General features: G+C 41.7%; 1 protein-coding gene across 2 annotated transcripts in view; it reads right to left on the bottom strand.

Moving 5' to 3' along the window:
• Window positions 1-20922, bottom strand: part of DAPP1 (dual adaptor of phosphotyrosine and 3-phosphoinositides 1) — a 505976-nt gene that overhangs the window by 256848 nt on the left and 228206 nt on the right. Inside the window, exon 10 of one of the 2 annotated variants that reach the window (XR_014015094.1) lies at window positions 19487-19498. The exons of the other annotated variant lie outside the window; for it this stretch is intronic. The gene's annotated coding sequence lies outside the window, so the exon portion shown is untranslated. Of the gene's footprint in view, window positions 1-19486; window positions 19499-20922 lie in introns of those variants that run through there. 2 annotated transcript variants of the gene reach the window in all.

Raw genomic sequence — 20922 nt, 5'->3', positions numbered from 1 at the left:
GTAATTTTAAGGCTCGTTAAACTGTCACGGTTGTCTTTGCTTCACCTACTACTGTAAAGCTTCTATTCACATTGAAGCAGTCTTGTCTTTAAAAACTCCTAAATTCAAACAGCTGTAAGTGAAATATTTAAAAGATAAGTTTAGAGGAAATAATGGATAATATTTGAAATCAGTTAGCATTCCTGTCTACCCACCAGTAATGGAGATTTCACCTGCTGCTAAGCTTCCTGTGGTTTTGAGGGAGAATGATCTGTTAAGAGAAATTCACACAGAGAAAACACAACTGGGGGGGAGGGGCGGCTCATGAATATGAATGAGCAAAGTCAGAGGTGTCTGAACAATCCAAATGAGAAACCTCTCTCCTTAAACTCTGCAAAATGGAAGGCAGCCAAAAAGGATTCTTCTGCAGCCTGATAAGTAGGCAATCCTTAATTAAATAAGCAGGATAAAATAAAGAGCAATAGAAAAATGGAAAAATATAGAGCACAGAGAATTAGTATGCCCGCTTCTGTGATCTACTACAGTTCCCCATGAATGAGAAATGAGACAGACTTAATGACATCTGGCTTGATTTGTTAATGCTTTACCACAGGGATATCCTCTGTATGGGCATATTTTCCAAATAAAACATGGATAGGAATCAACAGACAAGAAATGGTTGAAATATTCATTTTTCTCCCAATTCAGTTAAAAGAGCATTCTCTATTCAAAAATATTATTTCCTCAGATCAAAATCTATATTTTGTGGAATAAATAATATATTTTCTGAATAATAATCCTTAATGCTTAGATATGGGTGGTTCTTATGTGCTCATTTACCCAACAGTCATTTGCTGAGTATCCCTGATGAGCCAGGCATTGGGTAAATAAAGCTCTCATCAAATAAACACATGCTATGCACTCATTATATTCATTACATTATTTAATTATCATGACAGCTTGCAAGTGAGACATAACAGCTCCTGTTTATAGATGAGAAAAGTGAGGCTCAGAGAGGTTTAACTTCTCTACATTCTCATGCTTATGTTTAACGGAGCCAGGTGTTAAAAGATAAAATGAGGCATATTAAAAATTTTTAAGTGTTTATTTGAGTAAAAACTGATTTTAACAGGGCAGCCCCAAACTGGAAGTGGTTAGGCGTGCTCCACCAACATGAGCTTGGGGAGAGCCTTATCTAGTGAAGTTGTGGAAGCGAAGAAAGGAAATTATACGATTTGCTATAGCTTAAAGCCTAGTTGACTGTTTGTGATTGATTGTCCTTAGATTTCAATTTTATAACCTTGAGGCATTTACGGGCTTAGATTTTGGGTTGCTTACACAGGCTGCCACAGCATTAGAGTCACCTCATTCTAATGACCAGGATGTTTAATTAATTTAACACAGACTTAAAACCCAAGTTTGATTCCAAAGTCCATGATCATTTCATGGTACCAAAATGCTTCCCAGAGGCTATGAAGACAAACAGTTCTTGAATAGCCCTACTGGTACTCAGACCCTGCTCAAGGAGTTTATTGTCCTAGTGGAGCTGGCAAATATGTAATTATAATGGAGCTTGGCTTGATAGCTTTGAAACCACAGACACTGATCTCTTTAGGCCTCAGTTTCCTCATCTACAAAACAGGGATAATAATAAGTCTACTGCCATGTGGTAGTTGTAGATTAAATGAGATAATTGGAGTAAAATTCTTATTTTCATAGTTCAGTAGTGACAAGCATTCAGTAAATGTTAGCTATTATTCTATTCTTTGACGTATGGAGACTGCCTCTGTTCCCTGCAGGGTTTTATGTGAGAGTGCCCATCCCAGGCTGTTATGTGTGTATGTTGAAAGAGGAAATATGTTATTTTTATTTCTTTGTATTACCTCCCTTCCAAATTGCTATGTTTTCTTATGGCTTGGTATTCTGGATACAATTTTCAAAGGCTATAAACTCAGAGAGGAAAATGGAGCTCTTTCTTTTACATTGACTTTAAATTTTTCTATAGATGGACTTTATTTCTTTCTCAGTCCCCAATTTTCCCGATGGCAGAAAATTAATTCACTCACTTCTGGATAAAACTCAGACAAATCCATTGATGTCTTAGTCAAAGAAAGGTCTTGGCAAATCTTAGTCCTTCAAGGTTTCATGCTTCCTCCTGTCCCTCTCTGTGGTCCAGGCATCAAGGGATCTTGGCCCTTGATCCCTGAAAAGTCTTTTCTCAATGCATGGCAGTGATTATCTCTGCCATGCATTTGTGAAAGTCTACTTGAAAAGCTCAAATGCTAAGACTTGAACGTTTTTTCAAGTGAAAACCCTAGCCTAGGGATATGGAATGTGGAAGGCCCTCCCTGCTGCCTAAATAGGGAGAAAGAACAGGACGTCCTGAGCAAAAACAGCACTTCAGTGACTATGTCAAAATATTACCCTGCTACACAAGCACAAAAACCTACTCAAATTAACAAGTAAAATGGGGGAAAAAAGGAGGCTTACTTTTAGGGTACAGGGATTTCATAGACTTCAATATCAAGAAGCAAAATAAAGCTGAGCTTCTGGAAACACCAACACCAAAAAAACCCAAGGTCCAAGCTCACTCTCTCTGTGCTCTGCTTTCACTTTCCAGGACGTGTGGTTTCTCTCTTCTGCCTCTTTCTGTGAACCTGCACCATTCTCTCTCTGCTTCCTTTAAGCGTCTTGCATATAGCCTCAAAATAACTTCCCTAACCCCGATTCTATGTGACTTTTCAGCTCAAACCCTGTAGCTGGTTTCAGTTGTCACTGAGTTTCTTAGCACAAAATTCTCACCAGGGAGACCCTGCCTGGTAAGGCTCCTGTGTTAGAGCTAGACCTCACAGAATGCTGACCATTTTGTGGCTTAATGGCTTTTAGGTCATTTATCCATTTCTAGTCCAATAAACTATTGCTATGGCACGCATCCTGAAACACATCTCAACATTTTCTGATTATAGAAGAAAAGGTATTACAGATACTGCATGCTAAAAGCAAAAAGAATAATAAATGAGCCTTATTCAAAAAAAACTGCTCTTATCCAAGGCTGTGGAGGAAACTACCTTTGACTGACCCAGCCGCAGTTCTGGAAGTTTCCTAGGTCATGAATCTATCCACCTTATTTCTATCTGCCAATGTCTTCTAGTGTTGGAATATCTAAGAGGAAGGTAATATATATGTAAATATGTTTACTATTTTATTATAGATTCCTTCTTAGAGATTAGAGGTAAGGATATTTATTTTTCCCTTGAGTAATATTTTCTGCACAAAGATATTAGCTGAATGGCCTGGAAGAGCGGCAACTGTCAGGATGTCACTGCAGGATGAGAGAAGAGACGTCGGAGGAGTTAGGGGAGGCTAAGAGGCTCTCAGGTGACTGTAAAATATTATTTCGTATTGACTCAGCCTGAGAGCAAGGGCTCTCAAAAGCTTTTCATGGGAGTTCCCCGGCTGTCCAGTGGTTAGGACTCTGCTCTGTCACTGCCGAGGGCACGGCTTCCATTCCTGGTCAGACAGGGAACTAGGATCCCACAAGCTGTGCAGCGCAGCCAAAGAAGTAAAAATAAAAGAGAATTTAAAAAAAAAAAAAAAAAAAAAGCTCTTCATGGTTGTATTTGGGGCCTCTGTAAAAGTATATTTGACAGGGTTTCTGTTATTTGAGAAGTAACTTGAAAGCAAGGATAACAGATTTAGATGAAGTGAAAAGGAAATAAAGTTTCTAGAAGAAAATTTTCTTAGAATTTGCATAACTTCTTACTGGGTAGTGTTTGTGATAAAATTATTTTTGCTGTTTTATGAAATGGATGGGATTTGTACTTAATGAAGATCATGCCAGAACTTTCTCTAAAAATTCAACCTATAACAAATACAGTAGCAATATTTTAGTTTAGCAAGAAACTTAGGAAAGGTAGAAGGGAGACTAAATGAAATCAGGTTCTAGTGAATCTTATCTTCATTATTTTTTAAGGTACTTTATTTAACAGAGCAAACCACAGTAGGCAAATGGATAAAATCTTAAAACAGGATTCTTAAAATGCTGGGTAAGCATTTTCTTATATAGGACTGTCTGAAAATCTTCCAAGGTGGCTACACTTAGAACCTTGATGGCTAATTGTATCAGGAGAGAAGAGAGGGAAAAAGAATCATGTGGAAAAAGCAAGCATTGGCTACAAGCAGTTGAATCATCTTCATGCTAATTCTCATAAACAGTTCATTAAGTAATTTTCTAGTTGTGTGATTTCTTGACTAGTCATTGAAATACCTAAGGAGAATTGCCAAAATCAGAAAAGAAATGTAGTGGGCATGGAAAGAGACATGGAAAACTTAAAAATCAAATCCTGCCTTGAAGAGAGAATAAAAGAGTACATGGCAAGATCTGACGACAAAGTTGGTCAAGTTTACGTTTTGGGGAAGATAGCTGTTTGAACGCATCTCCTATGCTTTAGAAACCAATCCTCTCCTCTTTTGTTACAGCATGTTTCATCTGTAAAAATAATTGTAGAAATATATTTGCAATACTGCCATAACCTGTCATCTGTATATAACTTCTACATTTCAATAACATACACCAACATTAGGCAAGCCTTAAACAGAGCAAGGACTCCTACCTGTTAGAAAGCACGCTGCTGCACAAGTGTGCACCATCTGGAGTGCACACTTGGAGTGACGGATCAGTGAGTAGAGCAAAATGAGAGACGTGACCTTGTGATAGGAAAGAAATTGACTTAGAAGTTGTACGATCTGGAATACTTTGAAACCTAAGTGAAGTTTGAGTCTGTGGAGTCCTATGTGAACAAGAAATCTTTCATGTGTGTGCCCATGCTCGTATGGAAGAAAAATTTATTAAAAAGTATCCTTTTCCTTCCAAAAGAACTATCCATAATTAGCAGAGAGAATTAAATGTAAAATATATATATTTATTTCTCCATGGAAAGTGGTGGTTCCAGATGCTACCACGTGATTCTTTTGTTACAAGGTAACTTCTGGAAGGTAATCTGAGAGGTTAAACCAGCGGTCCCCAACCTTTTTGGCACCAGGGACTGGTTTCGTGGAAGACAATTCTTCTCCCGGGGGGGTGGGGGTGGGAATGATGGGAAGTTCAGGCGATAATGTGAGTGGTGGGGAGCGATGGAGAGTGGCAGATGAAGCTTCGTTCGCTTGCCTGTCGCTCACCTCCTGCTGTGCAGCCCGGTTCCTAACAGGCCGCGGACTGGTACGGGTCCACAGCTCGGGGGTTGGGGAGCCCTGGGTTAAACAGAGGAAGGGTCTTTGTTTTGCTTTGCTTTGCTTTGTTTTATTAATGGGAAAGTCTTCAATCATTATTGGTTGCCAACACCATAATGCTCTCCTTAGCTTAAAAGAAGAATTCAACTGAACACTGTTCCATCTTTCTTCCAAGTAAGGTAAGCATTCAAAACGCACAGATACTCATGATGCCATAGGACTAATATCAAAGGAAATGCTAAGGTTGACTATGAGTAACACAAACAGAAAAAATCTTCAAAACAAATGACACGGTAAGTGAATTCCCAGAGCCCAGGTTTGGAGACAAATAGAGTCCACGGACTAGCAAGCAACAGTCAGACTGTGGTCTAGATGAGTGATTTTCAAAGTGTGGTCCCTGAGCCAGAAACATCAGCGTCACCTGGAAATTTGTTAGAAATACAAATTCCCCAGGATCCACCCTGAGGGAAGGGCCCAGCAAGCCGTGTTTTAACCAAACTTCTAGATAATTCTGATGCATGATAATGTTTGAGAACTGCTACCCTAGGTGAATTCTAGAGACAGAGGTGGGGAGACGGAACACCAAATTTTCTGTGTGGCTTTACCCACTTTCAGTGAATTCTTGTTAGAATGTGTTGGGTCAATTTAAATGACCTAAGGTACGTAATATAAGTTCAATACTGCCTCTTTGGAAAAAATGTTTGTGCTATATTCATCAACCAAATTTTTGAACCCCTTAAACTTCAAAATGAGAAATAATGCCTTATATGCTAAAAATACATATTATAAAACTATATATATTATATATATAATTGCTTATATTGTGTAGGTAACTATTATGCTGTATATAATTGGTAATGTGTGAACAAGTAGAACTCAAAAGGGTTTTGAAAACTTCAAGTCTATTCTTTATCACAAATATCCCCCCCTGCAAATCCTCTCACCCTTCTCCTTGTCCCTAGATAAAAATGTGAGCAGGTCATATAGTATCCTCAGTTGCTGCTAAACATAACAGCAGTCCAGTTTAATGTAACATTCTAACTTCTCCCCCCTTAGCTCAGGTCTACTTCAGGCAGAAACCTGTAACAGGGAACGGATGAACCACCTGGTCAACCTTCTCTATTTCCACAATGCTCGTTCTTCTCCTCTCAGCTCCCTTATCATAATTCCTAAATCCTTCACCCCATGCAACCTTCACACCAGTGTCCCCACCCCATCAGATGACAAGGAGGTGAGAAAAAAAGAAACAGGTCCTGCTTGAGTAGTTCCATTATAAGCTAATGCTGGTGCTTTCTGGTCCCAGTGGATAGTCAGGGCTGAAGTCTGCACTTCACCATTTCCTCATGGGTGATATGCCCTCCAGCTAACCTTTTTCTATCCTCCACTCCCCACCACTTGCTTCTAGAGGTGCACACAGGTCATCTACTTCCAGAGCCTATGTTCTTAACTATAACACTATAATGCAACTGAGACTAATCTCTTTGACCACTCTAATTGAACTTCTACTGGTTAGAAGGAAGAAAGGCTTATCCAAGCAAGCTCCAGTTTAAGAGGGGAGATATTATACAGAGTGGAATCTTGGAGCAAACTAAGAACAAGACCAAAGAACAGTCAAGCCTCCTGGGATCTAGAACTGGGAAACCATAAGGAACGGAGGCTACTCTCTGTCGGTTTCTGGGGAGACCACTATGACCTCCCTGTATACCAGCTTCAAGTTTTCCTCCTAGCAGCCAGGCTTTGCATGCACAATTTACATATGGCCATGATGGCCACACTGCGCGTAGATTTACCTGCTATGCTCAACACCAACTTCCTTCCGTTCACTCAATATTAAGAATCAATTGGCTAGCTCATGTCCTTGAGACAGGCCATACCTGTAGTAGCTCACTGGCCAGCCTACACAAAGATCTTACTGGGACAAGGTGCCCATTCCTCCTCCCATTAGACTTGATCTTGGGACAGTGGCCTACCATAACACATGATCATAAACTGCAGGGTTTATACAGGGTAAATTTCCCCAGAAAACTGTGCAGGCTAGTGGGTACCCTGAAATATAGTTAGTACTTCAAAAAATTAATATTTGCTTTTTGACAGTCACATTGCATGATTACGGGAATTTGCTTACCTTTTTGGATGACTGATTTTTTTCCTAGTAGATGGTCATTTTCCCCATGAATTTTGATTGGAAAGCATCTGCTCAGCTATAGGACTCCGCTTAGAGCTGAAATCTGTCCACTGCCATTTCCTTCCTTCAGACAATTTGGTCATCTTCCCAAACCTCTAAATACTACCCTCAAAACATGTATCTTACTTAAAGAAATGAAATCCATTAGACTTGACATCTTCCGTGCAGACCCACACAGCAGCCTTGCAAGTGTGTAGCAGCCACAAGGCTTACCCTAAGCCCTGGTTATTGTTACTTTAATGGAAAATCCCTTTGAAGTGGATCAAAATATGATTTGTCAGCGGAAGGATGATAAAACCCCTAAACTGGAAAAATATCAAAAAGCAAGGCCTGAAATTGACTGTAACATTCTTTGCATGTAACATTTGTGTTTTCTTTTCACCTTAGGGCAAGAAGCTGATGGATTTTACTTGTCGGGTCTTGTGTGCTCTCATCAGCCCTTCCCTTCCGGACCTCAGCAGCAGCACCTGAAAAGGCAGCTGCTCCCTCAAGGAAAGATGCTAACACAGTATCATTCGGGTCAGATATTGTCTTGGTGCACAGCCTTCTCCACTGCACCACACAGGAAACACGTAGTTGGAGGCTGCAACTCACCTCCTGTCTTTCTCTGGACTCCTCTACACATCAAACACCTCCTGCTGCCGTTCCATTTTTTTTTTTTTTTTTTTGCAGTACGCGGGCCTCTCACTGTTGTGGCCTCTCCCGTTGCAGAGCACAGGCTCCAGACGTGCAGGCTCAGCGGCCATGGCTCACGGGCCCAGCCGCTCCGCGGCATGTGGAATCTTCCTGGACCGGGGCACGAACCCGTGTCCCCTGCATCGGCAGGTGGACTCTCAACCACTGCACCACCAGGGAAGCCCTATAGGGCATTTTTACAGGTATTGTTATTGTTATTATCATTACAGTGAACACCATTTTATTCAGCAGTTGCTCGGTGCCAGACATCATGTTAGTGGTTTATATATGAAATTTCACTTACAGATTTGGTATCCACAATGAGCTGTGAGATATATAGATGAGTATCATGATCCGATTGATGTGGAAATTCAGGTTCAAAGAGGTTTTGTGAATTGCCCAAAGTCACAGAATCAGCACATAACCAATTATAATTAGACTTCATTTGTAACATTGATTGAGTTCCTACCATGTTCCAAACATGTGCTAGGTGCCAAGGCTACAGAGATGAACACCATGGACCTGTTTTTGTTTAGGAACTACAGCCCGGTTCATTAGTTTTCTTAAGAAATAAACAGAGTGCTTAATGAATATCAGGTCCCCTAGAAATAGCAATGAATAAGACAATCCTTCCCTGCAAAAAGCTAAGTTAAGTGGTTCTTAAATCTTACTATGCATAAAAATACCTAGGGAACTTGTTTAAAATGCAGATTACTGGGTCCAACCCTCAAAGCCAAGAAAGCACCTTTTAAACCAGTATCCCAAGTGCTTTCCATACAGATTCTCTGCAGACCAGACATAGAGAAGCCCAGCTCTGGTGAATGAGACAAAGGAAGAGGCCATCTGAGGAGAGTGGGAAGGATGCTGCAATGAGAATAAGTCCCGGAGCGCTGAATGCTGGCCTAGCTCAGAGCAGGGCTTCCGGCCCAGCTGGGGCGAAGGTAAGATGAACAAAGGACTTGAGGCTGCAGCTAAAACCCAGCCTGTCAGTTTCAAGCTCTAATCCCATTTCCTGGCAGAGTAAGTCCCAAGGAATAATGGTTGTCCTCTTTTGGAGACTGACTCACATAGAAGAGGGATTTTGGAATTAGGCTCAATTAAGTCCAAGTGGCAGCTCTCCCATAAACTTCTCCCACAAAATCGACTGGAGGCAATTTACTTAAATTCTTTGATCCTTAGTTTCTTCATCTGTTGAATGGACATAGTGATGTTTTTTAGAAGATCATTATAGGAATTAGAAATAAAACAGATGCAATAAATGCTAGCTATTGTTAAGATTATCTCCTTATAAAATGACTATTTTTCTCTTTACAAAAAGCTTTTTAAAACAATGTTCATATTTCCCCCATTTTGGCTTATCATAGGCAGTGTAATAATGATAAGACTGGACTTGTCATTCAAAACCATGAGACGACCCCTCAAAAGACTAGAGTGATTTTCCTGTGTTTGATAGCTGAATGTTTCCATGTACATGGAATATGACAGCACAAGTTAGGACTTTCACTGCCAAGGATTTACAGCGCACAGCATGGATATGCAACACAATGGGTGGGCAAGGATATTCACCAAAGAGTTAAACATATTATGGTATGTCCCCAGAGGATGGAGGCAAATACTGAATAGCTGTTAAAATGTTAGGGAGACTTATAGTTCTCACATGGAAGAATATTTGAGACATAGTAAATTTAAAACATGTTTCAGAAGAGTAGTTAAAATTGAATCCTGTTTGCATAAAGGAAAAAGGTGAGGGCTTCCCTGGTGGCGCAGTGGTTGAGAGTCCCCCTGTCGATGCAGGGGACACGGCTTCGTGCCCCGGTCCGGGAAGATCCCACATACCGCGGAACGGCTGGGCCCGTGAGCCATGGCTGCTGAGCCTGCGCGTCCGGAGCCTGTGCTCCACAATAGGAGAGGCCACAACAGTGAGAGGCCCGCGTACCGCAAAAAAAAAAAAAAAAAAGAAGAAGGAAAAAGGTTAGACCTGTTGAGCAGGAACAGCTAACTTCTCACTAAAATGCTTATTCACTTCTTCTTCCCGGAGCTGTTCAAAAGGCTTTATATGTATTATACAAGTTAGTTAACACAACAGCCCTAGGAGCAGATACTCATTGTCTGCATTTTATGCATGAGGAACCTGAGGCACTGAGGTGTTAAGTACGTTTCCCAAGGTCCTACAGGAAGTAAGTAGTGTGGTGAGGTCAGTAGAGTTCTAGCCAATGAAATGTGAATGGAGGTGCGGTGCTCTATTCCCAAGCTACACCCATAAAAAGCCTCCCCTGTGCTTTCCTCCATGACCCATCCAGCTGACCAGGGTAAAGACCACTGCTCTGCACGTTTGGAATTTATCTCTTAAAGGTGGTAGAGCCTCAAGCTTCCCTAGTGCCTGAGTGACTGTTCACAGTCCAAACATGTTACATAGGCAGGAAATAAATTTCTATAATTTGGAGCTATTACATATTTGGGATCTATGTGTTACAAGTGTTGGCATACCTTAACTAACACATGTATATATATATTACCATGGGCTACATGTAAACTCTTATGGAATGAAAGTTTCTATCCCCCCAAAATTCACATGTTGAAATGTTAACACCCATGTGATGGTATTAGGAGGTGGAACCTCTGGGAAGTCATGAGGGTGGAGCCCTGATGAATGAGATTAGTGCCCTTATAAGAAAGGAAACTAGAGCCTGCTCCCTCTCTGCTCTCCACTTGGTAAGGATACAAGGAGAAGAGAGCCATCTGCAAACCAGGAAGTGGGCCTTCACCAGACACTGAATCTGCTGTGTCTTAAACTTGAACTTCCCAACCTCCAGAACTGTGAGAAATAAATGTTTGTTGTTTCAGCCATTCAGTCTACGGTGATTTGTCAAAGCAGCTTGAACAGACTAAGACCTAAACTAAATGATTTTTTTGGTCAGTAGTGTTCATTGCCATAATTCCAAGACCAAGAGTAGTGCCTTGTAATTAGAAGGTATTCAATAAATACTTGATGTATTATATGTATGTGTTACTTTCTGAGAATAGAATGGGAGTAGGATGGAAGGGATGCAGAGGTGGTGGATAGGAGACCTCTTTTTTCTCCATGCACTTCTACAGAGTTTAATTTTACAAACCAACATGTATTAATTTTATTATTAAAAAATTGAAAGAACAGGTTAAAGATGATGGGTATATGCCCCAACTCTTAAGGAATGACATCACAGAGGGCAAAGGCCCCCCTCTTGAGAGACAGCAAACATTGCTGGCTGGATTACTGGTCTGACCTACTTAGCAATTCCTAAGCTCTGGAGGAAACACTATCAGAACAATCATTTATTGTCAAATTCCATCTAGATGGCATAACTGGCAGAAGTGTCTGTCTCTCCAGCTCTGCCCCTGTGTGGATAGATTGGAGTTAATCACCTCTAGTGCAAGTTTCAGTGCAGATCTCAGCATCTCTCCTGCAACTCCATGGGAAGACATGATGTAAATGTGAAACCTGTAGGTGCCTATTATGTGAAGTTTAGCATTAAAAGAAAGGTCGCCAAGATGACTGACATTTTATTTGTTCATATTTCTATGGTCATATCTACTGAACATCAAGATAACTATCTGAAAGCTGAAAAAGCCCATGTGGTTTTTGGCATAGTGCCAATTAGATTGGTATCCTTTTGGATTTATGTATTTTTCTGTATTGATAAGCATTTTGGTCATGTAGAGACACAACTGATAGTAATATTTGCTCCGTGGAACTAAGGAATTGGTTTATTTTCATAACTATTGCATTTAAACAAGTGCTGGAATATGAACCTTAAGATTAAATATCTGCCACTTACAAACCTTTGGATAGGAGGATAGGATGACCTTTGGATAGGAGTCACCTGAAATCCCTGCTTAGCCTTAAGGGAAGCCTTAAATCTCCCCTTAGTCTTCTTTGCATCTGTAAAGATGTTGTGACAGTGATTAAATAACATGAAAAATCTTTGAACATTTTTAAATGCTATAAAACTATATTATTACCAATCCTCAGGCTGATTGAAAATTAAAAACACCATGTGTTACTCCTTTTGTATTATAATAACAATATACTCAACTGGACTTTAAGCTCTGTAAAGAAGGTCAGTACTTCTCTGGCTCACCATTGTTTTTTTTTTTTTTGCGGTACGCGGACCTCTCACTGTTCTGGCTTCTCCCGTTGCGGAGCACAGGCTCCGGACACACAGGTTCAGTGGCCATGGCTCACGGGCCCAGCCACTCTGCAGCATGTGGGATCTTCCCGGACCGGGGCACGAACCCATGACCCCTGCATCGGCAGGCGGACTCTCAACCACTGCGCCACCAGGGAAGCCCTGGCACACCATTTTTATCCCTAAAGCCCAGCACAGTGTCTGGTATATGCAGGTTGTATTGGTCATGGGTCGACCAGAGAAGCAGAACCATGATGTGTTGTAAAATAAAGGAGCTTGTTGTCTGCCTCTGATGTGCGGCCTGAAGCCGCGATAGGTAAGCTGGAACAGTACTTGAGAAGGACAACTGGATAGAAAGCAGGGGAGAGTAAGGAGAAACAGGTGCCCACATCTGTCTCTCACCATCTCCAGCCTCAATGACGCAAGTGATCTGCAGGAAAAGCTAATGCCTTTGACACAGAGCAGCACATGCGCCCACCTAGGGAGCAGAAAAGATGCAGCAGACGATCCAACAAAAGCCAGAGAAGCTGCAGGCCCACGTGTGGCCCACCTGGCCACCAAGGTAAGCCAGCAGATCAGTGACAACATTCACAGGCCGCCGCAGTGCCTGGCACCCTGCACCAAATTTCAGAGCATGAAAAAATGGCTGTGCTTCTTTTTTGTCTTCCAAATACCATGCAGATTCCTCTTGTGGACACGTCTAACCCTGAAACACACATGCAAGAGAATTCTGGAAACCAGTTTCCGTTTAGTAAAGCTGACATAGTACCAAGCCACCACATAGGCACTTAATAACTTTTTCTTAAATAAATTAATATATTTCAATATATAAGCATAGCTACTTTAAAGTGAAAAACGAATATGCATGAGATTCATCTGGATATCTGGAGCAGAAGCTCAAGACAATGGTACAGTTGTAACCAGCACTAGAGATTCTGCCCCTGAGACCAGGAGCCTTTTCCTGTTATTCTGCCTTGTTAGCATCTTCTGGACTGGAGAGAAGAGCCACTGAGGAAGAATTAGTCTGTGTGGCAGTTGGCAAAGATGGTCAGATGGACACAGAATGGAGATGATGGAAGTTTTGGTAAGTTTCAAAATACTCCCCAAACTAGAAATAGAGGGCAAAGAGGGTTTCCATTTACTGTCTTAGCAGGGAGTTAACATATATAGACCTGGGTATAAAGATTCTGGTGTAAAGAACTCTACCATGTCCCAAGCTTCATCAACTCCCCCATGCTGTTATTGTTTATTTCTTCCTCTCTTTCTGTACAGATTAGCAGTAAATTCCTCAAAATGAAAACAATGCAATTGGCTTTACTTGAAGAAGGAAAAGAGAGCTGGGAGCCATCAATCAACAAACTGATCAATCTTTCATTCAATCTAGTATTTCTTATTCCTTTTCATCACATTTTATTTTTGGATTTACATACAATTTGTGGCAGATAAATTTTTACTTATTCTTTCATGACTTTTCATTCCACATTGTGTAGTCAAGCAAGAAAGGCAGTTAGTAGGAAATACAAAGTAAATATACTTCCTTAACCCATCGAAGTGGGTCACCATCATAAATTAAATTCTATACTTACTTTAAACATTCATAACATTTTTATCACAATTAATTGATTTTGATTTTAAAAAGTACTTTTAACTTACTATATATGTGAAAATGGTATCAGAATAGAAAGAGAAATATCAAACATAACAAACATTTTTGAGCCCACTGTGCGCAGGCATGTTCTTGATGTTGTTACATCATTTCATCCTCACAATAGCCCTGTGAGGTAGCTATTTCTATTTCCATTGTTTAAATGAGAAACCCTGATAGATTCCCAGTGCTTTGCCCAGGAACACTGAAGTGGGCAAATTAGAATTTGTACCTATCTCTGTCTGATTCTAAAATGCATATTTCTTCCACTAAACCACATTGCTTTAGTGAAAAAAAATTATAAATATACAAGCACAGTATGTGACATTTATCTACGTAATACACTGTTTTGTTAAGATTCAGTATCCATGATTCTGTTACATGTGAGAATCATCACAGTTTCCAAAACCAAGATTTCCGAATTGCTTCTTCCCAAATCCCATACAAGTCTGTCTGTGGGATATGTGACTAAACCTTCCTTGGCAAACAATTATTTTTCTAATGTCTTTAGAGAAAATAGCCTCCTCTCTCTGTGAATGTGAGTTGCTTATAGAAAAAAATTAAAAAGACACGAAGGAACCCTCTCAAGACCTGTTGTAAGTTTGTAAAAATGACATTTTCCTCCTTTGTAATTTCTGTTTCATGTCTGCAGCAAGACATGCTGGGCAACAGGGCTTCGACCCCACTCTGCCTCTTGCTTTGTCCCTGACAGCAACCAGGTTTGCAGTAATCCCTCGGAAACATGCAGCCTGTGGAGTCTAATTCTCTAGCTAAACTAGTCCCAGGAGGAGCTCAGGCCCCAGCCCGAAAGGGCTCTCCATATGTTCCTTACTTTCCTTCCTCTTCTCAGCTCCTCTACAGCCTAAGAAATATCACAAAGCTTATCTTAAACAAAAACAGATTATTGAAAGGCATTTGATTTTGGAATCCTATTTAAAAATCAGAATTGCACTTGAAACCTAAAAGACGCTTTTTACAACAAGCTGGTCCTCCTGATGAACCTAATGTAATAGATATAATATTCGGGGTAGCCATATGCTGGTGACTAAGTCATCTTCAGGTGTTCCTGAGATGTCTGTAAGCTTCTTTTGTCCAGAAAGACAGTTATCACCTGCTAAGGAGTCTACACGTGAAGGCATTCTTATCATTTGCAAGCTTAGACAGTGACATAAGCAGTTCCCAGTGTACACACGGGTTGGACTCCAGATTAATAAATCAAACTCTAACGGATTTTCTACTAAAAGCCATTACCAATGGCAGTCTTTTTCTCAGACCAGCCCACGGAATTGATATAAAGTGTAACATTTGTTTCTATAACCAAAGTCATTCAGAGACTCAACTGGGGCTTGAAAATACATCTCATCCTTACTGCCTCCACCCTGGCAGGGAGAGCTGACCGCCAACCCCAGTCTCACCACCCCACAAAACGCTGAGGCAGGGAGAGTGGGTTCACTCCATTTCCAAGCTGAGGTCCCCTAATCTGGGTTAAGAACACCAGAGGGTTAAGAGGTAGGGAGCTCAGGCAGGCTGCACTGAAGATGGGATAACGTGTGCACAAAGCAAGAGATGGGAAGAGAGGGGCTTGGTTGCGGGGAATGGTCTTATTCAGCAACAGGATAGAATTTACCCTCGCCTTCCACCCACGTCAGTCTTGCCCTCTCTCCTGGTCTCTGATGTGATCAGCTTGTGGATAAATGATAAGGAAACAGCAGGGTGAGAAAGCAGTAGCAGCCTCAGGGCAAAGTTTGGGAGCCCAGGAAATGCTAGGTCAGTCATCTTAAGTGTTTGTTAGTGTCCAAAGGGGTCCCCTAGGGTGCTTGTTCAAAGTGCACTCCCAGGTAGGGTCCAATTCATCAGCTCTGGAGAGCAAGCAGCCTAGGTGATTTCGAAGCAGACCAAGCTTTGAGAAACAGCTATTCTAAACATAGAAAGGAAGGAAATAAACCAGCCTTACATAAATGCCGGTGCCTAATATTTTGAACAAGCACAACATGAACTCTCTCACAGCATGAGGGCTGTGAATAAATTTCTGCTTTACTTTTATCTCCAACTTTGCCTCTATTATGTACTCAGGGAAGAAGGCTTTCCTCAGTGAAAATGAACCACTTGATGGTTCATGTTTCTCATTCCCAGAAAGCTTACACACACACACTCACGCACACACACACCTACAGATTTGTGAACCCCAGCTTGGCTTACCCTGCTCCTCAAACTCCAATGTGTCTGCACATCAGAGATCTTGTTAAAATGTGAGTCATTCAGTAGGTGAGGGTGGGTCCTGAGTTTTATCACTTCTAACAGGCTCCCAAGTGAGGCCGATGCTACTGGTCCTAGGACCACACTCTGAGCAGCAAGGGGCTGGAGGACAGAGAGAGCAGATGAACAAAGATAAGAAATTTGTTACTGGGATCAGCATGATCTTGAGTTGGCTTTGGGCCTCCTGGGGCTGGCAGATGTTTAAAGCAAACTATCTTATGGGGGTGCTCAGGAGCTCCCCAGAGATTTGTATCACTGGGGGCCTCCAACTTGCAGTTATCTTGACCTGGTTTATAAATCTCTCTTCTGGGTTCTCACCTGCTTTTTCTTCACCAGCCCTTAGGAATCTAGATCTACCTCTATCTTCTTGCTGCTAGGCTCTCTTTGGCCCTCTGGATGCCCCTACTGGCCAAGACTAAAAAGATCTCTCTCTCTCTCTCTCTCTCTCTCTCTCTCTCTCTCTCTCTCTCTCGCGCGCGCGCGCGCGCTCTCTGCACCTGTCTCTCTCTGTGTGTGTCTATGTCTCTTACTCTCACTCTCTGTCTCTCAGTGTCCATGGTGCATGGAAAACCCTTGTACAACCTCTGCCTTGATAAATCTTGGGATTGCAGGCTGATTCCAAAGCAATAGACACTCCCCTGTCTGTGCCACCAAAGCACATCTGAGATGAGCTGAGTTAGTTAGCTCATCTCTCATCCTCTAGATTTCCCTAGTGAGAGACAGACTTCTGTCCACTAAAACCCCAGCAGCAGGGGTCACATGCTGAGCTTTCTGAGTCTTCTACTTAAAGTCTCCCTCTCTGGTCTTGAAGTTAAGGAGATATAATCTCCATCCACCCTCCCTTTCAGAGGTTAGAAAAGAGATAGGGCTCAGAACTCAGCTTTCTCCAAATATGCCCATATCACTAAAATGTTATGTTATTTGGTAACAGATAAATGATAATGCTATTTTTTTAAAGCAAAGAGATAATCAATACAGAATTGAGGATAGTGATTACTTCTCACTGGGTCACAGATTTAGTTTCAATGATTTTGAAAATATTCTAGCTGTTATGTGGCAGGTTCACATAAGTGCTTGTTTTATTATTGTGCATTTGAAGGGGTTCAAAACACACCCCCCCAAAATATGCTGCTTTGGCATATTGATTATTTTGAGTTAAAGGCACTTGAAAAAACAGCAGATGCAACAAGGGCGCTCTGACCTTCCTTTTTCCCTTCCGGTAGCAGAAGATGAAATTCCCATGTGAAGGATGCCTTCCCTAAACCAGAAGGAAAGAAAACTTCTTATCACCAGAGATGAGGAATCAAGGCCAAGAGAAATTGGTACAAACAGACCTTGTTAAAATAACTCTTCCTTCTTTTAGTCTCCCCATATTTTGTATTTACTTTTCCACAATTGCCACCCTTTGTTCAACCTAGTATATAAGCACTAGCCACTTCTTTTGAGTCTTCATTTTCCTGTGGGGACTCCATGTACACATAAAATGTTATAAAATGTGTATGCTTTTCTCCTGTTAATATATCTTATGTCAGACCCAGCCAGAAACCCAAAGCATGTAGAGGAGAAACTTTCCTTCCCCTACACATTAGGATCTATATTTTTATGTTTATTTTTATCTATTTATGTTACATGATAAAAAGGAATTTCAAGCATGTAAATATATAAGCTATCAATCGCTGTGTAACAAATCATGCAAACACTTAGTGGCTTAAACAATGATCTATTCTTGCTCTCAATTTTGTCAGTTTACTAGGAAGTCCCTCTGCTCCCTGTGGTGCTAGCTGGAGTCTCTCATGAAGCTGTACCAGCAGGTGGAGGGGCTGGGCTGGAAGATCCAACAAGACCTTACTCTTGTATCTAGGGGTTGTGGTGCTGGCTCTTAGCTGGGGCATTTTGGTTCTCCTTCACATGTCTTTTCTTTCTACATGGTTTCTGATCATCAGCGGCCTTTCCTCAAGACCTTCATCTCTAGCAGGATAGCCTAGAGTTCCTTACAGCAAAAGCAGAAGTTGCCTGGCTGTGAACGGTTAGGCCCAGAACTGGCAGTGCATCGCTTCTGCCACTAAACCTATTGGTTGAATAGGTTTTGGTTGACTGCCACAAAACCAGTCAAGATTCAAGGGAAGGGAAATAGAATCCACCTCTTGATGGAAAAAGTGGCATGTGCATAGATAAAGGGGAAGATTTATTGACAGCTGTCTTTGAAGAATACCTACCAGTTAAGCCATGGAATATTTTTCCCATAGAGGAAAGGATGGTGATCTGAGTTATGAAAACTGATCTATAGACATGAATCGCCCCTAAGGGAATTTGACCAATTCCGCCTGTTCAAACTGTCATTACTCACAGGTATTTCTGTTAGGTATAAGCGCTCACATGTTAATATCAACAAAGAAAGATTACATGGGAAATAAAACGGTCTTAGTTCACAGAGGCAGAAACATGTGTAAAGATGGGTTTTGATGCCATCAAATTGTCTGTACCTAGCAAACTAAACACCCCCAAAACTAAATATTTGTAAGGGGGAATCCTTGATTCCAAAACTATTTGCAGAAATGAAAATGAAACAATAGTTAATGCTAACTGATGCCAACTTAGGAAGGTAAGTGAAAACTCATCATTTCTTTGCCTTAAATGAGCATCTTCGTTCTCCTACCCTACTTCTGTTACTAGAATCACTCTTCCTCAATCAGTGAAGGTCAGATTCTCTAAGTGTAGTGGTAGCTTTTTCTTTCTTCCTCCTATCAGTTCTTCCTTCAAAGTATTTCTCACTTTCACCCTTCCTCTTTAGGCCTCTATCCACAATATAGCCCAGATTTGTATAGCATTAAAACAAGCTGACTATCATTGCCTTCTGTCTCTGATTTCATGCCCACGCCGACCCAGGACACTTAAACAATGTCATTCCAAAAATGCTTCTTCATCTTTCCCTGCTCCCATTCAGATATTTCATTGACTCTTCGCTCTCTTCACTGCCTCTGGTGGTGGCTGGGAAAATGGTTTTCGCTATTCGCTAAGAGATTGTTTTCCCCAAATGCCTCCCTTGGGAGATTCTAACTACATGACTGTTCTCTGCTTGCCTCCTTAGCCCACCCACATGCACTCAAGAAGAGAATAAGGGGCTTCCTTGTTGGCGCAGTGGTTGAGAGTCCGCCGATGCAGGGGACACGGGTTCATGCCCCGGTCCGAGAAGATCCCACATGCCGCGGAGCAGCTGGACCCGTGAGCCCTGGCCGCTGAGCCTGCGCGTCCGGAGCCTGTGCTCCACAACGGGAGAGGCCACAATAGTGACAGGCCCGCGTATCGCAAAAAAAAAAAAAAAAAGAGAGAAAATAAGAATTACTGGTAGGAGTGGATCACATCCTTTACGTGCTAGTGTAGGGGCCGAAGTTGAGAACCACCAGACTATAAGATAAAGTCCAAATTCCTTGTCAGGTCCTTGAACTCATACCCAACTTATTTATCTTCTTAATATTTTCCCCACTACTTTTGACTGAAAACCAATTATTGCTAAGAAAGAATTAAAACAGGAAACTTGGTTCCCATTATCATAAAGTTTACTGTGGGGCTTCCCTGGTGGCGCAGTGGTTGAGAGTCCGCCTGCCGATGCAGGGGACACGGGTTCGTGCCCTGGTCCTGGAGGATCCCACATGCCGCGGAGCGGCTGGGCCCGTGAGCCATGGCCACTGAGCCTGCGCGTCCGGAGCCTGTGCTCCGCAACGGAAGAGGCCACAATAGTGAGAGGCCCGTGTATCGCAAAAAAAAAAAAGTTTACTGTGTCATGGGTGAGGTAAACACTAAATAAATAAACTCATATGTAAAGGGAAGAAGCAGGGTGCTAAAGGCAGTGAGAGAAGGCAAGCTTGTGGCTGCAGAGCTGAGGGGAGAGCGTTGGTACCCTCAGTCATCGTGGATTAAGGAGGAGAGCTTCTCCATTCGGGTGACATATAAAAACTTCCTCTCTATGGAAATATCGTACAAGCAACTGTTTATTCTCTTATTCCTGGGCTCACCTCATGCCAAACAAGGGTGTGGGCTAAGAAGCAGGCTCAAGATCCAAGACAACATAACAATTTTCTGACAGATCCTGAAAACAAGTAAGATATATTCTGGTAGATTTTGTCAACCACCCAGTGTGTCTAAAATGGGAAGCAAAACAAAACAAAAAAAGGAAAGGCTGTGAGGATGTGTTGTTCATTCGTATTTTGTGGGTTGTCCTACTGTTTGTTTTGTCAGCTATTTTTATTAATAATGAGCAAAACAGAAAAACAGAGTGCGTCCCAAATAGAAGATGCAAATTTAGGGTCTCTGGCTAAGGATCGGAAGATGACCAAAAAAAATAGAAGTAGGACTGAGGGCTCTCTCTTGAAACCAGGAAGAAGGCTTCGGTTTCATACAACGGCATTGATGGTGTACCTCTCACTTCCACCAGGGGGAGTTTGTCCCGTGCAAGCAGGTCAGTGTTCAGGATGATTCTCATGAGGAACTTGGCCTTGGAACGTGGAAGGAAAAGGTTTTGAGGCCAGACAAAGCTAGGTTTGACTCCTGGTTCCAGCACTTTCTAGCAGTATAAGCCTCAGTTTCCCCCTCTGTGAAAAGGAAAAGATAGAACCTTTCTGGCAGATATTTTGGTGAAAATTAACAGATGATATATGTGAAGAGACTGATTCACAGTAGACTTTCAATAAATTGTAGCTGTTATTTTTGTCAACACTAGGCCAAGGTCACCTTTATTTAACATAACCGTGTACCCTAATGAAAAAGCACAGTGAGACCACCTGGGTTAG

This window comes from Mesoplodon bidens (assembly GCF_964165515.1).
Source record: "Mesoplodon bidens genome assembly, chromosome: 1".
In the NCBI taxonomy this organism is placed as follows: domain Eukaryota; kingdom Metazoa; phylum Chordata; class Mammalia; order Artiodactyla; family Ziphiidae; genus Mesoplodon; species Mesoplodon bidens.
This window is presented reverse-complemented; position numbering and strand designations above follow the sequence as displayed.